The following is a 14026-nucleotide window of genomic DNA, read 5'->3' on the forward strand; positions in this document are numbered from 1 at the left end:
ATAGGAGATATTATATATATATATTTTGGGGGCACCTGGGTAGCTCAGTTGGTTGAGTGTCTGGACTCTTGATTTCGGCTCAGTCATGATCTTACGGTTCATGGGATCGAGTGCCAAATCAGGCTCTCTGACAGCATGGAGCCTGCTTGGGATATTCATTCTCTCTCTCTCTCTCTCTCTCTCTCTCTCTCTCTCTCTCCCTCTATCTCTATCTCTATCTCTATCTCTCTCTCTGCCCACCCCCTGCAACCCCTGCTCGTGCTCTTTCAATCTCCTTCTCAAAATAAATAACTACACTTTAAAAAATATTTTCAAGTAGGTAGGATTCTTGGCTGAATCCTCACATCTTCCTCACTCTGCTTTTTACAACATGGTGCGTAAAGTCTGACTCTAATTTCCTTTATAGCTTCATATTCCATCACATCTCCCTCCACATTCATCACAACCATTTCCAGCATCCGATTCCCTCTTCGTGGAAAGCTATTCCCCCTTTTCCTACCTTCTGAATATCTCAAAGTGGAAAGACCCAGCCTACACCAGTCACCTCTTCCTGCAACCCAGATTCCCTTCCTTACTCCTATAGCATTTTTCCTGTACCTTTCTATCAGCATTTACCCCACTTTAGTCACTTGTGTATTAATCTGCCTCCCCCATGTATTCTACAAGTGTTTTGAAGTCAAGGATCATAACCTCTTCATATCTATATGTCCCGTTTATAAAAACCACCAGGAGTGTATGAGATATGAGATACTCAACAGTTTTTCTTGAACAAATGTTATAGTTTCTGTATGAGGTTTTGACATCTCTGTAGCAGAGCTAATGATCTCAACAAGTGCAAGACCCCTGACGACAGGGACTCAAAGTTACGTTTCTGCATTTCCGGTGCCAACAGCATTTGGAGGAGCATCAAAGACCTTTGATGGATGGATCTGTTGACTTTAATGATGATTTAAATTCTCTAAAGCAAAAATGTCATATTAATAATCTTTCAAAATAAATGGACGTCCCTGAGCTCTTCACTGGGGAAAGAATCCCAATAAATGAGGATGGCAGAATCCACCAATTGAAAGGACCTCCAGGACAGGGGCATCAATGAAATTGGTCTGCCAGCGAAATCTACTATCTCAACTTCAAAGACCTCAAAAATACGCCCAAACCAACACTCAACTAACCAAACCAAAACCACATATTATTTAAGTAGTGACAAAACACTTGATTCCTGCTTCCCCTCAACTAACGAAGGATGTCTGAAAGATGGATTCTACACCCGACGATGTCATTTTCTTCTTTATATTAGCATCTTTTGTATTAGAGAAACACTATCGTGAAAAGAGCCAGTTAATTCTGAGTAGCACCAAATGAGCTGTGATGGAGGTGTTATGAATGTGTAGCAGTGAAGGCTGGTGCAGAAAACAGCAGCATCTGGGCGTGCAGCTTGCAAAGTAATGAGACTGTGATGATGCGCTGGCACCGGGCTTCGAGCGCTTCGTCTTGCTCAAGAGCTCTGCTGGGGAAACAAAGGTGAGAGGCATTGACCTCCTTCCCACAGCTTGCACGAGCACACAAAATAGGAAAGGATCAAGGATCGAGGCCCTTCTCTCTTCTGCTCCTTGCCAACACACCCCTTTTTCAGAACTGATGGTTCCTAGTTGGGGGCCCAGCATAAAGCAGGCTGAGCAAGCTTCTGCCATATGAAGTGTCATGTCTGAACATGTCTACAGTAATTGGCAATTCATTTTTCATCCTGAAGGCAGAAACAGGTGTATGCTACCTTCAAAATCCCAATCATAAACCACGCTGAATGTGCCTCTCACACAGGCAGCTTTGTTGAGTTCTCTTCCAGTGGCAGGCTGGTGGACTTCAGAGTCTCCAGGGATGTGGATGTCTCACAAACAGGTACGTGTGTAATCCCAGAAGCATAAGAGAACAAAACGAAGAGCAAATGGCAGCAAATCAAAAAAAATAAAATCCCACCACACAACAGCAGCCCTTAGTCTTTGTTGTGTTAATACTGTAATTGGCAAATAGCTGACTTCTTTATACTTAAGATCCCTACAAAGCATGTTTAACATACTGAAAACGGAGGTTTGAGCCCTCACAAAGGAGTACAAAGCCAGATGTATCACTTGCACAGTATTTCTTGCCAGCTTCATCCAGAAACAGTAGCTGAGGTGACTTTTGAGAGGAGCCAAGAGCAAAAACGCCCCTTAATGAGCGCATCTATCAATTTTCAAGGGACGCAGTTGATTACCAGCATTTAGACGTATAAGCTCACAAAAGGAACACGGCAATTTAACTGTTGGCCACTGAATGAGAAAGCACATAAAACAGCTTAAGGCAGCCATGTGAGCAAGTTGGGGATGCTTGGCGACACTTGAACATGGGAACATGTGTGCTTCCGTTTCAACATGTAGAAAAGGGCCAAGATGCAGGCTTTTACAAGTTCTGAAGCATTTTGCCAGGATGCAATACATAGTATGAACAACTTGCTGCCTCGGGTTATTATATTACCAAGTACCAGTGTTACTGTATAAATGTTTCATTTATAAATAGCGCCTTCAAAATCCCTTTATCAAAAATAACTTTCAAAATGTAACCAGGTCTATCTACAAACAAGACTCTTAGCTAATGAGGAAGAAAGTATAACAGGCAAATGTAATTTAATAATGGGGAGAAGACTAATTGATAAGAAAGTAAATAAAGAAAGCAAAGCACGGTTTACTCCTATTTCTACAGCATTGACACATACTGAATGAACGGTCCTGACTGAGATAAGGGACTCTAATTCTAGTGAAAAAAATACGATTATGGACACAATTGGAAATCATAAGTTTCTTAAGGCTGACTAAATTCAAGAAACTAACTTATTTTACCTAGGGCAAATTACAGTTAGAAGTTGGGCACTCCTAATATTTGGGGCAATTTTTCCCCTCATTAAAATTAATTAACAATGACTTTAGGGTGCTTTAAGTATAATTACCATTACAAAAAAACTGCACTGATCTTAAGTGTTCATATTGTAGTAAAAATCATATGTATCTGTATAACCATTACCCAGAAAAGAATACTCCCGGCGGTTTGGAAAGTTTGTGTCCCTTTCCAAGCAAATACCCTTCTACCCCCATCAACCAGTGTGATTTCAGTCAATATAGACTAATTCTTCCTATTTTTGAATTTCATATATATGGAATCACACAAAAGGACACATCATTGTTCCTGGCTCCTGGCTTCTGTTTTGCCTAACATGTTTCTCAGATTCACCCATGTTAGTCCATGTATCAACAGTTTGCCTTTCTGTTTTTGTTATTTTTTTTTTTAACTGCTGATAATATTCTATTCTACTGTATGAATATACCACAGTTTGTTTATCCATTCTCTCACAGAGGACCATTTCGGTTGTTACTAGTTTTTGACTACTATGAATAAGCCTGATACGAACATATGTGCACAAATCTTTTCGTGGATGTATATTTTCTTTCCTCCTGGGTAAATACCTAGGACTGGAATTGCAGGGTCATAGAGCAAGTGTATATTTAAATTTATAAGAAACTGCCAAACTTTTTCAAAAGTGGCTGCCATTTTATACCTCCACCAGCAAAGGATAAAAGTTTTGGTTTCTCCACATCCTTACAAACAATATTATCAGTCCTTTTGGTTTGCAGCATTCCAATGTTATAACTCACACGGTCCGATGACTAACGATGTTATTAGCACCTTTCACGTGCTAATGGCCATCCTTATACCTTCCTTTGAAGTGTCTGTTCAAATCTTTTGCCTATTAAAATTTTTTTTTTTTCTTAATGGTGTCTTAAGATGAACAGAACTTTTAAATCATGATAAGGTCCAAATTATCAACTTTTGTATTTTGTATGCTTATGTCTTAAGAAAAATCAAAAGAGGCAGCAATGAGAATCCTTGATAGACTGAAACCATGAGACATCTCACTAAAAATTATCATTTCAAAAGACCTATAGAAATGTATGCCTAAGTAGAATTATCCTAGAAGTTCTGGTTTCGATTTTACTACCAGGGTTTGAACCCCAGGCATGGTGAAAGGGCAACCACAGACATCTATAATTATCTGGTTGAAGGAAGGGAGGCCTGACAGTATTTGGAACAGACTTCCCAAACTATGAGATGATAAAACATAATTGGATCTCACAATATGGCTGAACCTACACAACTTCTTAAAGATTGTCCCGAGAGCTATCATTTTTATGTGTAGATAACGGCTTTGATGTAATTTTTAACCATGCTCAAGACATAAGATGGTTAACTCTGCAACCTTGACAAAAGGAGAGAATTGAAAACCTACATCCTAGAACTTTCCCGGACATTTTAAAACATGGCAGGTCAGTAAGACAATAATTAACTCTAATTGGCCCTCCTACAAGCTTCTCTCCTTTCTACCTGGAGCTGAGTGGCACTCAAAAAGCAAAATAACTTTTTCTTACTTTGCAAACATCAAAGGAAAATCAAAAATTATTTTCTACTGGATCCTTTAAAACATAAAGGACCTCTAGTCAGAATCAACAAGAGGAACAAACTTCCAAGTCCCAGTTAGAAATATCTTTTGGGAGCTGTAAGCTGTATGGTTGTCTAATTACCCAAAAAAGCAAGGATCAAGGAACACATTCCAAAATACCATGCACTCTAGAACTCAAAATGTTCTCATTTAAATATTACAATACAAGGAAAGAAACAAGCTATCATTTTGGCAGAATCTTCATTTATCTGAGTGTGCAATTAATATTTCATATAACCATGTAGGGTATGCTAGATTCTAAATGGATTGTATTGATTAAGGAAGAAAGCTCAATGCTAATGTTCTTGTAGGGGAAAACAGAAACCATTTGTTATCTCGCGTGGAACAAATCATGGATTCAGGAGCTTATGGCCACAAACCTAAGGGCTACAGCGAGACTGGTTAGGATCATTTACATTTAATGCACAAACAGGTTCCATTAAAGTAAAGAAGATGCTCAGAGCAACCCAAACCAACTATGATTGCCACAGCTGGGACCCAGAAGAGAGTTCCAGGTCATGGATAGGATGTGGCGAATGTGACTGGACCTTTGGTGGCTTCTGTCACCACTTGAGGCTCCTGTACATCCTACATTGACATGATGAGGAAGTTGCTGCAATGACCCTCTCGTGACCTTGTGACCAACTGCAGATGCTCAAGTGATGGCCGCAGTCTGGGTTCTTTTTTGTGAAACAGACAATCCTGTCCATGGTTTACATCCCTGCACCTGCCCTACGTCCCAATCGCCTTGGCCACTCTGCCCTGCCCCTTTCAAATACAGACACCCTGGACTGAGTGGAATGCTGTGAGGGACAGTTTAGGAAGCAGAGGGAAAAAATGCAGATTAAAAACCTAACCCCCAAGTAGTGTTAATGTTTCTTACCAGTTACTTCTGTTCCCTTAAAAAACAGTGCAGAGACTAACTACAGAGATCCAAACCAAGGAACAAAAGGAAACTAAATAACTTAGATCTGATTAGAAGGGCCTCAATCTTAAAGGAATTTTAAAAAGCATTAATCACCTAAGGTTTCTTTGCAAATCTAACCAATCCTAAATGCCTATGACATGAAATGTTTGTCAAAAACTGGTGTGTTCCCAAGCAGACCTCACTTTAATTGGAACTAATTTGTGGTTGGACACAGTTGGGATTTTGGGGGGGGGGGGGGGGGGTTGGTGGAAAGGGAGACAGACTCCTAGCCGGAGAGGTGGCAAACTACTTTGTACGTACCCCCTGATGAAGGACAGAAGGGGAGCCACACCATCTAGAAGATAATTCAAATGGCAGCCGGTGTCTCAGAACTGAATACAACAACTACTTACAACCCTCTTTAGATGAGGCTCAATGACAACATTCTTTTCCTTCTTTTTTAACTTTTAAACCTTCTCAGCTTGGATGCCCTCGAGAGAGTGGTGGTTATAGTTTCCATTTTACAGATGCAAGAGACAAGCCAAAGATGTAATAAATAACCTGCCTGAGGAACTGGTTGTTGGAAAAAACCAAGCCCATGTTTCAGCCAAATGTGTACTTGCCATTAGCTTCATATACAAAGTATATTCTTAAACTCATAAACATTGTTTTTCAAATTCCGAATTGAAATCCTCTACCAGTAACACATCGACAAACTCTAGACGGTACGTGAAATACTGTGCAAGTTGACAAAAGTGAGCCGATGTTTTTTAAAAAACAACAAATAACCCTAAACTTCTAAATAGGCTATTGTAACCAAGTTTATACACAAAGGGTACAGGTATATTTATTTTATCTAGAATTTTGCCTCTTCAATTACTAAGTCTCTTACTGAATAATCAAGATGTTACTTGGCTTCAAGGTCCTTAGGGAATAAAATGTCACCACTGCAGCTGCTATATTTCCTGCTCACAGCCTTTCAAATTAAAAAAAGGGAAAGGAGGGCCCAATACAAATGCAGAATTTAATTAGTTAGTAAAAGCCCAAATCCTTGCTCAAAGCCCTGTTCTTCCTGCAATATCGCATTCTTTTCTTCTTGTGTAAACTTTTCATTATGAAGGAGACATCTTTATAATACAATAACTCTAGTTATAATGTAACTTCTGGTAACATAACTCCTGCATTAGAAAAGACAGCATGTTCAAGTAATGTTGTTTTAATACAATTTGTGTTCAGCAGAAACCAAGTCAACTTGGTCATTTAGAATTTGATCAATGTGAATTAGTGTCTCACTGAGATAAACCATTTGATCATTTAGAAATTGATCAATGAGAATCAGAGATAAAACATTTATCATGTACATTTGGTCTATCAGAGCCATTCACGCAGCACTAAAGTACGTTATAAGTAGACATCAGTAAGTGTTAGAGACGATGTGCAGGGGACCTGTCAGCTGCAGATACAAATACATGTCCAACAGTATATAATTTTAAGCCTTTTGATAAGGCAAGTTATTCAATAAGGCAGCTGGAGTCACTGAAAAATTACTGGAGCTCAACTTTGGAGAAACCACAAAGAGCAGCACAGCGAAAGTAAACAGCTCAAACTTTCTGAAATAAGTTTTAATTAAAAGCAAAAGGCAAGTAACATAAATTTACTTGGCTAAACTTCTAGACGAGTTTTGAGACTATTAATCAGAGCAAACTTTGTACCTGCGGTACAATTAGTTCTATTAATCTAGTATTTCCAAGTTGAAGTCAAGTTGACATTCAGGCACACTGGCTTACGCATCTAACAGAATTATAAATTTGCCAGTCAAAACCTTATTTAATTATTTCACGGCCAATTAAGCAGGATCTTTAAACACTGTTGCTTAAAACTGTCCATGATCCCATGTGTAATTATAGAGAACACGAGAAACACCTGCTGATACCACTGGCCTGTCATCCTCAGCTTCTCTAATTCATTTGCAGTATAGCTATTAAAATCATACACCCAAAAGAGAAACAAAACAGTACTGCCAGTATAGAGGCGCAGAACTTGCCACCCCAAAATATGTCCCTCTGGCATAGGATTAGTTTTGGTTGATCATTCGGAAAAAACACACGCCAACGCACGAGAAGCTCTGGAAACCAAGGAGAAATTACCCTCTCGCAAGAGACGTACCCATGCATAAGGGAAACCTCCATGGGTGGGGGGAGGTCTCCCTTGCTGTACCAGGAAGAGGGGGGATGACTCAGTCTGCAGAAAGTCCTCTCTCAATGGAGAAGACAATGACTTAAGTCTGCATAACCACCTCACCCTTGTTGACTGTGCTCCTGTAACTGATTCTGTACCTCTAACATCTTTTGTCTTTAGCTGAAGACAGTCGGTATTTAAGTTGATGCTTTGGGCCATTTTGGACAGTTACTCAGTTTTTCCAGGTCTCTTTCACATATACATGTCGCTACTCTTTGAGTTGTGTTCTCCTGTTAATTGGTTTTACACAAATTTAATTATTCAACCAGCCAAAGAACCCAGAGGAAGGGAAAACTTTTCCATCCCTACATCAGTCAAAGTGAAACCTAATAAAAGCAAAACAGTTTAAAGTTAAAGGATTTTACATTGAAGAAAACTTTGAATATATGGTAATACTTACAAAATCCATTTTATCTCGAGGAGTTTTGCACAGCACTCCTCAGATACTCTAAAATCACCTCAACTTCTTCCACAGGGTGACTAATCTTTTAATACTTTGTAAGGATAGCCCAGGCTTCTTCCAAGAGCCTAAATTTATAAGTCGGGCTTCAACAACTTCGTTCAAGGATAAAAGTGAAAACCCCTTCTGAAGTCAGGCACACAAAGGAGTATTAGTAGTGCTCACATCCAATCTCAGAATCACACTCCTTCATCTTTCAAAGAAACAGAAGCCACGCTGAAAAGTTACACCTCTAACAAAAGGATTCCAGAACTGTTTTCCACAGACCTACGTCACTTCCCACATACACATTTTCTCCTTTCTGGAAGGTAGAAATGGGCCACTTCATTATCTAAGACAGGATGGGAAAGAAACATCAGTCGTCTTTAAAATGCTTTTCATTTGGTTGATAGCGCACGTCTTCACAAGGTTTTCCACTGCCTTCAACATATTCCTATTTCTTTGATATGTGCTTTTACATTTGCTTGATATTAGCTTTTAGATTTAAAAAACAAACAAACAAACAAACAAACGCACGCGTGGAGCGCCTGGGTGGCTCAGTCGGTTAAGCATCTGACTCTTGATTTCAGCTCAGGTCATGATCTCCGTTTGTGGGATGGAGCCCCGCGTCCGGCTCGGCTCTGCACCAACAGTGTGAAGCCTGCTTGAGACTCTCTCTCCCTCTATCTATCTGTCCCTCTCCTGCTTGGGCATGCGCTCTCTCTCTCTCTCTCTCTCTCTCTCTCTCTCTCTCTCAAATAAAGAAACCTAAAAAAAAAAAAACCCTCATATGTACAAAATACACTGGTAACAATGGTTCAGCTTTGCAGGTGTGGCATTCAGGCCCTACTGAACCCCAAAGAGGTCTGACTGCGACAGGGATCGTGAAGCAGGGCCCCTGCAGCACTCTTCCCCTACTGCTCTGCCACACCCCTCAGGGCGCCCTAGGTCCCCAGGGCTGCACACTAGGTCACTGGGTCTCCCGCTGGGCTGGGGGCTTCCTGAGGATAAGAACCCTTTCTGTTACCTTTTTTGTTTAACATCATGTAGATTTTGTCTGGAAGCATACAGAAACTTCTCCTGTGGTGCACAGCTGCGTAACTTAAACTGGACATAATAATAAAATTATATCATCACAATATATTTAACAATGAAAACTAATAAAATCAAATACACACGGAGCATTTACCTTGTGCTAGACCAACGCAAAGCACCGTCAGTGTAACATTACGTGATGTATTAGTTTGTTTAATTAATGACCTATCAGGTGGAAAATAAGGATTAATATGGAACGTAATTCTCGGTATGCTGAGCTATGTGACACAGTACTAGGGTACTAGCAGCACGTAACTAAGAATTAGCACCATAAATGGCTCTGTTTAACACATATTAACAAAGGGTGATAAAAGGTGACTGGAACTGCTAACAGTGACTTTTTAGTTGGACTGGGTGAGTAACGGTTACCTTTTGAATAAAAGCTAGACGTAAAAAAAAAGAAAAAAAAACTGCTGGGTTTGCTAAGTGATTTGGGTTTTATAGATAAAATCTTAAAGCGATTGTGGTCGGGAAAAGTTCTTGCAGGAAAATAAACAGCCCACACTCTTAATCTCCAAATTGATTCTTGCTGAAAAAAATGGTAAACAGTATTTTTAATAACTTATTAGGGACATAATTATTCCATTACAGTAGAACTAATTTGGGGTTTTTCAAATGCTCTTTATTGTAAAGTTCTGTCTTCCTCCTGCTCTCTCTGGTGGACTCTGAGTTCCACACTGGCAAGGTCCTACCTGTCTCCTCAGAGCTATGTACTCAGGACTCGGAGGGCATGTCACACAGAAGCTCTCTGAATGAATGACGCGGCAATAAAATAGGAGGAAAAATCCCATTAAATCTAAAGTGTTTCAATGGGTTCCTGCCAAAACTATAAACTGAAAGACTGAAGGGTGAGTTAATATTTAAGCATCCTTAAAATAATTCCATTAGCTATCCTGGCGGGACGCATGGATGTGACTGGTGTTTATCACGTGCCACCTCAAATGCTCTTAGCTTTCTTTCTCTTTACAATGATTTTGTGTGGGGGCGCCCGGGTGGCTCAGTCGGTTGAGCAACTGACTTCGGCTCAGGTCATGATCTCACGGTTCGTGGGTTCGAGCCCTGCGTTGGGCTCTGTGCTGACAGCCCAGGGCCTGGAGCCTGCTTCGGATTCTGTGTCTCCCTCTATCTCTGTTCCTCCCCTGCTCCTTCTCTGTCTCTCAAAAATAAATAAACATTAAAACAAAACAAAACAAAACAACTTTGTAATGATTTTGTGTGCCCCTCTATCAGGTGAGTAATAACACCCTTGAAATTGCACTTTAAAAAGCTTCCATCTCCTGTAACCAAGATGCACCCAAATGAACACTCCCGTCAAATAAAATTAACTAAATCCTCCCCAAAGTTCTTCAGAGCCTGTTGAGATCAACAATGCTGAAATCAACAATGTCATGCAATGAAAAGGATACAGTATACTGCCTTGCAAAAGACTGAAGCTGCCAGGATTACCTGAGATGCTCAGATCTCTAAGGAGAAACAAAGTTCCACTGAGTAACTTCTGTGCCTTCAAAGATGGTAAGCATCTCTTATAGCCAAGGCACTATCACTTCCTACGCATGAAGCTAACAAACTCACCACAAATCAAAATACAAACTTTCTAAGAAGCTCCATCTAGCAGGTAGTATTGGGCGGGGGGGGGGGGGGGGGGTACTAATATAATGGAAGCCACTCTCTGAGAAACTAGCTCTTAAAATTCCTTCACAGTATGTGAAAACCTGGGGTTTTGTTTGTACCAGAGTTGGCCAAACTGCCAAGTCCAAGGGCAGAGTCTCCAAGACTGTCCCCACTCTGGCATCATCTGCAAGTTCAAGGGGTTCCCAAAACTGCTCCAGCCTTAATGATTCACTAAAAATATTCACAGAACTCACAGAAAGCTATTAAACTCACAGTTACGGCTTATCATGGGAAATGACACAGAGAGTTAGCCAAAGGAAGAGATACATAGGATGGACTCTGGGAGAGTTCTAAATGCAAAGTTTCCACTCTCCTCAGGATGCTCTACTCCCCAGGCATCAACCTGTGACAATACGCACAGAGAATCAACCAGAGAAGCTCACCCAAATTTCAGTGTCCAGAGTTGCACTGGGGCCTCATCGCATAGGTTTGCTTGACTGATCGCTCATGTGGCTGAATTCAGTCTCCAGCACCACTTCCCCAGAGATTGGTTTGACAACACATGGCCCAAAGGGCCCATCGTGACTAATGAAACGCTTCCATCACTTGGGAAATTCCAAAGGATTCCAAATTCCCTCTCCCAGAAGATGAGTATATAGGCCAGACCTCTCTTTGGGAAAAGCCAAATTCTTTACCACGCCAAATGAGAGTAGAATTTAATAAAGAATAATATCTTATAAAGGTAACAGAGAACGAAGCTGCCGAGGCTCTGATTAAAACTAAGTCTAGGGGCTCCCAGGTGGCTCAGTCGGTTGAGTGACAACTCTTAATTTGGCTCAGGTCGTGATCTCATGGTTTCATGGGTTCAAGCCCCGTGTCAGACTCTGCATGCTGAGTGTGTGTGGAGCTTGCTTGGGATCCTCTCTCTCCTTCTCTCTCTGTCCCTCCCCCAGTTGTACTCTTTCTGTCTCTCTCAAAATAAATAAATAAACTTAAAAAAAAACAAAAACAAAAACACTAAGCCTAACCTATAGCTCCATGTTGTCTTGGAGAAAGTAAGTCAGCAAGACATTTATTTTTGTGTTCCCCGCAGCCTCTCATTTGCCAGCAGGCTAGTCCAGGCTGAATGACATGGCAGCTGCACAGAGCTTTTAGGAGAGTGATTCTGTTCATCTAAAACCAGATTTACCTCTCTCTATAAAAATCGAGCCTCCATCAGTTTTCCAATCTGCTAAACCTCTATTCCTGGTTTTCCCTAGTGCCTAAATCCAGGTGTCACGGGCTGAAGGGACCCCTCCCCAACCAAATTCGTATGTTGAAGATCTAATGACCGGTATCAGAAAGTATATTTGGACAAAGGGTTTTCAAAGAGGTAATTAAATTAAACTGAAATCATTACGGTGAGCCCTAATGCAATGTGATTTATAAGAAAAGGAGACTGAGACACGGATGTGGAGAGGGAAGACAGGTCAACCGTGCGGGCACCCCGATCTCACACTGGCAGCCTCCAGACTGTGAGGAAATCAACTTCGGTGGAACCACTCAGTCTGTAGTTCTCTGTTACGGCAGCCCTAGCAAACGAATACACCAGTCACTCACTAGTCCAGGTCTAATCTTTCAGTGACTTGCTTGCACCCCCTATCTTTTCTCTTTCACTTACATAGTCCTCCCGTTTCCTACTACTGCTTCTTGTTCCTCACCCCCTGGTCAAGCCTCGCATCCACTGTCTGGTTAGTATTACCAAAGGAGCACGGAAATCAAGCGCTTACCTGGTCAAAGACCTTCCAAAGACTTCTTGCTACATGAAGACCAACCTCTTAGCCCAGCAGTTATCAAAGGACCGTACTGACTTTTCCAACTTCATCTTGCACGAGAGTCCCTCTGAGTCAAACCACTGATCTTAAGGGATTTGTCACCCAACTCAAGAACATGATTTTCCTTCTGAATCCTTTCCTTTCCACCTGTTCAATATTCCCCTTCAAGCCTCAACTGAGTAATTGTTTTCCTTATGATAACGTCATAGATCATTCTAGTCAGAATTGATCTCCTTTGATTTATCATAAATTTTACTTATTTGAATAGCTACCCTCTGACAGTAGAGGAATACCCAGGGTGCCAAGTCAAAGATTCTCATGGCATAGAGACAGAAAGGATAACAAATGTTACGTTATCATTAGGGGAAAAAGATAAACCATAACTTGAAAAATACATATGTAGAGTACCTTTTAAAATCAAGTCCAGATCCATTTTTATATCTAAATACTTAAGAAAGCACATTAACCTTTAAGAGTGAGATTTGTGGCCCATTCTTTGAAGGTCTCTCCCTGCTGACCTAAAAAGATAATTCACTAACAAAGACAAAGAGGTTTGTCTAAATATACCTCAAACTACCTTTAAAAAAAAAAAAAAAAAAAAAAGATTTTTTTTTTTTATTACATTAAAGAACACACTAATATCCATTTACCATACAAACTGTACCACAGCAGAAAGTAATAAATAATGTTACACCTTAGGGCTTAATCATTTTATCAAAAGCTTATAAACATGCACCAGGAAGAAGGTCAGAGCCCAATACGATCTTTCAACTAAACCTGTCACAATACCTTTTTTTGCTTCACTAATTTGCACATGTGCTACTAACAGGGGTTACACAATAAAACTATTTATACTCTCAGGAAAATTCTGAATGATGTCTTCTTACCTAATGTGAGAACTGGCAGCAAAGGGAAAGTACAGGGCTACGGGTCACGGACACTTTGATCCATCAATTAGAACATTCATTTAAACATTCCAAGGATTAATAGAGGCAGCAATTTAACATCACCTTCATAATCAAGGGCAAGGTAAAGTCTGTGATTTAAACGCTTTCAAGGTACATGGGAAGAAATGAAAACAGCTTGAACATGAGAAAAGTGGTTACTCAAATTTGGACATGCCTGTCATTTTATTATATAAAACTGAATGGTCTCTATGATTCTATTAACAAGAGATAGCAATTTCACATCACCTTCATAATCAAGGGCATCCCATCTTATATAATATTATTCCAAATGAAAACTCTATTAGCATTGCTTTCAACTTCCCCTTACTTCATGAAACTGAGTTGCAACAAGCTTTCATCAAATGCCCTTTCCTTGTATTTGGAGAACATGGATGCACCTCGCTACCCAAATACCCAAATACACTTCCAAGTATTCCAGAGGGCCCACAA

The 14026-nt window shown here is 40.3% G+C and overlaps 1 protein-coding gene across 3 annotated transcripts in view; it reads right to left on the minus strand.

Moving 5' to 3' along the window:
* CHCHD3 (coiled-coil-helix-coiled-coil-helix domain containing 3) overlaps window positions 1-14026 on the minus strand; it is a 280347-nt gene that overhangs the window by 40708 nt on the left and 225613 nt on the right. The window lies entirely within an intron of this gene.

This window comes from Panthera leo, chromosome A2 (assembly GCF_018350215.1).
Source record: "Panthera leo isolate Ple1 chromosome A2, P.leo_Ple1_pat1.1, whole genome shotgun sequence".
Lineage (NCBI taxonomy): Eukaryota > Metazoa > Chordata > Mammalia > Carnivora > Felidae > Panthera > Panthera leo.